The 3884-nt window shown below is 36.4% G+C and overlaps 1 long non-coding RNA gene across 1 annotated transcript; it reads left to right on the forward strand.

The window, feature by feature from the left end:
• The first annotated feature begins 881 nt into the window (after positions 1 to 881).
• LOC119636927 lies at positions 882 to 3872 on the forward strand. Its single transcript, XR_005247191.1, has 4 exons — positions 882 to 1293; positions 1411 to 1550; positions 1612 to 1854; positions 1906 to 3872. It is a non-coding gene; the product is annotated as an uncharacterized LOC119636927 (long non-coding RNA).
• The last annotated feature ends 12 nt before the right edge of the window (positions 3873 to 3884 follow it).

Consider the following 3884-nt stretch of genomic DNA (forward strand, 5'->3'; position numbering starts at 1 on the left):
CTGACATTTAGCACAAAGAACTGCTAAAATCATTCAACTGACATTTAGCACAGAGAAACAACATTTTCATATTAAACCGATCGTGACCTAGTGTTACACATACAACTCTTGTTGTAGATGTATTTGCAACTAACCCAGCACACATAATTTTATTAAGCAAATATAAATAAAAGCGTACTAATGTTTTGTTTATGTATATTTCTTATACATATATATTTTATGTATATATATATATCTCTTCTTATATATATTTCTCAAAACTAAAAGTATAACAAATAAAAACAACTAAGAAAGTTATATTCGTCGGGGGGACAATCTCGCGTACCCACCACTTGGCTTTCAGTTCAGCGACATAATTGCGAATATTATCTGCTTTTTCACTCTTAAGTAGAATATCGCCCAGCATATCCGGTAGCTTGCCGCGTTCAAACGGTGTGTAATTTGTATCATTATGTGGCGAGGTGGTGCACGCTAAACCAAAATATGGGATGTGTTCGTGTCATTGATTATTTTCTACAAAGGAGAGGAAACACGCATTTAGTACTCTGTGGCTGGACTTCCCAATGCTTCATGATGGCAGGGAGCAGAGAATTTTCATTCTATATGCAGCAGTTTACAGATTTCCTTGAATAGTTTTTGTTCTAGAGCTCAGTTCCCTTGTCTGATTTCAGTGTTTTGAAAAGTCCATGTTTTAGTACAAGCTCTTCTACTAGTACCTTCGCTATTGACTTAGCTTCGTTGGTCTTTAGAGAGTACGCTATTATATATTTTGTAAGATCACATTGCACAGTTAATACATATCTATACTGATCTGAGGGTCTAAGAGGTCCTACATTGTCAATTGAGATCACTTCAAAACTGTGTTGAAGCTGTGCTGTGTTGTCTCTAACGATTGTTTGGTATGCTTCACGCACTTGTTCCTTTGCTCTCTCCAGATATACTTTCGTTTTTTAGTTTCGTTAAGGTTTTCCTTACCCCAAAATGACCTGATTGTGCTGATTTATGATATGATGAGTTTTATTAGTCTATTTTTGGTTACGTCATCATTGACTGTTTTGGGCTTTTCAAAGATTCTGATTATTATATTGTTGTTATCTTTCTCTTTAAGGCTTCGTATGTTAACACATTTTAATAGCCATTGATTAATAATATTTATTATATTTCAGTTTCCTAAGTTCGGAAAGTAGCTTCTCCAGAAAAATGCCTAATTATCGAGGATTATCTCAAGGTTTGAAAATATAATTTGTTTTGACCTTTGTACTCCCGCATGCGAAGGTGATCAGTCTGCCTATGGTGAGTTTGACCTTGTTTACATTATTACATAAATGGAGTATGGTTTTTAATACTCACGAGTTTAATTCACTTTACGATAGACCATCAGCGCTAACGTTGCTTTGGCCTTTCTTTTAGATAACTTCGAAATCATAATTAGATGATTCTAGTCTAATTCATGTTGATCGTGGCGAGGGATATCCGATTAATGGCCTGTTATCTGCAATGACTATAAATTTCTTTCCTCACGAGGGCGGTTACCATAGCACGCATAGCAAGTAATTCTTTTTCAATCATTGATTTATATTTTCATGTACATTTAATGATCTACTTGCATAGGGTGCAGACGAGCCGCTTTGAGAGAGAATAGCACCTACAGCTGTTTCTGAAGCATCAGTAGTGAGAATAAGAGGTTTATCAAGGTCTTCATATTGTTGGAAATTGGGGGTTCCATTAATTTCTGGCGGAGATCATCATACGCTGATTCATTAGATGAAGGTATGATTAGACGAAGGTCTGCAATAACAGTAGAAAGCAGTGAAGCGTTTAATGTCATCAGTGTCCTTATGCGAAGTGCCCAAGGTATGTGATTTCTTTACGTAAAAACTTACATATCTGACGATTTAATTTTAGGTTATTCTGCGCGACTTTTTGGAATCCTTTGGTTAGATGTGTTATTACGATGACGTAAGCGATTTTCGTATACTATTATGTCGTCCACATACAGGAAAGCTTCTGCTTTTGATCTAGAAAGTGCTACATCGAGCACACATTGAAAACCATTAGATGATATCTAGTGACCATTGCTGGTCGAAAACGCTGTTAGTGGTAAGGAGTCATCGCCGAGTTCAATTTGCATTGTCTACCTTGTTTACTACGTCCTCTGTTCGTGCCAATGCGTATTTGTCATTGACACTTTTGTCGTTTTTTTGTAGTTTTCTGTAATCGACGACAAATCTCCAGTGTTTTCCATAGTTGTTTCCCTTTTTGGGCACAAGAAGTAATGCTGAGTTGGGAGGGCTGACCGATGGTTCCGTAACTCGGTTTCCTAGTAATTTATTGACTTGGTTGTTAATCTCGTCAGTTTGGGAATGTGGTAGGTGGTCTATTGCCAGTGTTGGCCTATACCAGTGTTTTGTTGTGTATCTTGTTAACAAAAATTGTTTGTTGCTAATTCGAAATTGTCACCATTGATTGCTGTGGTGAGATTTATAATGTTTAGGAGTTTAGGGGGATAACGTTCTTCTAATTGTTTTTCACTTACTTTACTAACAGGTGTTATGTTACAATCCTCAAATGGTTGTGTTTTGATTTCTAAGTTTTTGATTAAGATCGGGTAGCTATTTATGTTGAGTAGTTTGCATGCATGGTGTTATCTGTTAAAGAAATTTAGTGATTACTGTTTTTTGTGGTTTTATTATTGCCTCTGTGGCTAATGGAGTATCTTCACTCCGGGTACATTATAAGGGCTTTATGCTATAAGGAGTATTGCGGAGCCTAAAGAGTATATTTGTTGCTTCGTTATCCTCATTAAATTGCAGCGATTTGTGGTGTTTTCTATGTACCAGTTTAATATGTCTTCTCCGGATAGGCTGCTATCTGCACCTGAGTCTATTAAGAAGGTGAGAGATCGTGGACAGTTAGTTATTGTGAATGTTATGTAGTTAACTAATCCCTGAGATGTTGAACGCACATTTGCGATTAGTAGCCCGGAGCGCTTTCAGGTGCATCCCGCTTCCTTGGCATTGTATTGTGTAAGTGTCATTTCTGTTGCGATTTTGGTTTTTGTTGTAGTTATGTAGTTATGTTAGGATTAATGTAATGTGGAGGACTGGAATATTCAATACTATTAGTGTTCTTTACATAATTGTTGTTGTCAACAAAATTTTCATAGCGTCTCCGGTTATTTGGTTGGTTATTGTTTTCGTTCGGATTGGTCACAAATTTTTGAGACAATTGGTTTATGTAATTATTTTGTTGTCGGTGGTTGTTATTGAAATCAATTGTCTTTTTTGGATTGGTTTTCAAACAGTCAAGCAACGTTAATTGTTTCGAGAAGCGTAAAAGGATGCGCAGCGACTACAGTGGGCTCCAGTTCATCGCGTAGGTCGCCACTCCAATGTTCAATTAAATGGGCACACTTTCACAACAAGCAATGGTGAATCAGAGGACACAATTAAAAGATCAGATTAAAGAGTTTCTCAATTTTTGTCTATATTTGATACATTGATGCCTTCATCAACACAAAAATTTGAATCTATTAAGAAGGAATTTAAAGTTATTTCTTTCTGTTGATCGTAGTACGACAGGTTACACTTCGTTTTGCTACACACAGCTATGTATATATTTCGCTTATGGCTATGTATATATGGCCACATTCCAGTTTCAAATTTGACTATATTCCCATGAAAACTGGGTAGGGAAGTAATATACTGCACAATTCTTTAGAACGCACTTCCCACTTGCAAACTAACAAAGAGGACAAAACAAAGCCTATTTAAAAAAAATCAAACGATCGTTCACGAAGACTCCGAAAATTTTGTTAACGAAAATCAGTAAGAGCTCTCTGGGAATATTCATCGCACCTTTGAACAATGCATTAAGAAGAGTAG

This window comes from Glossina fuscipes, unplaced genomic scaffold (assembly GCF_014805625.2).
Source record: "Glossina fuscipes isolate IAEA_lab_2018 unplaced genomic scaffold, Yale_Gfus_2 42, whole genome shotgun sequence".
Lineage (NCBI taxonomy): Eukaryota > Metazoa > Arthropoda > Insecta > Diptera > Glossinidae > Glossina > Glossina fuscipes.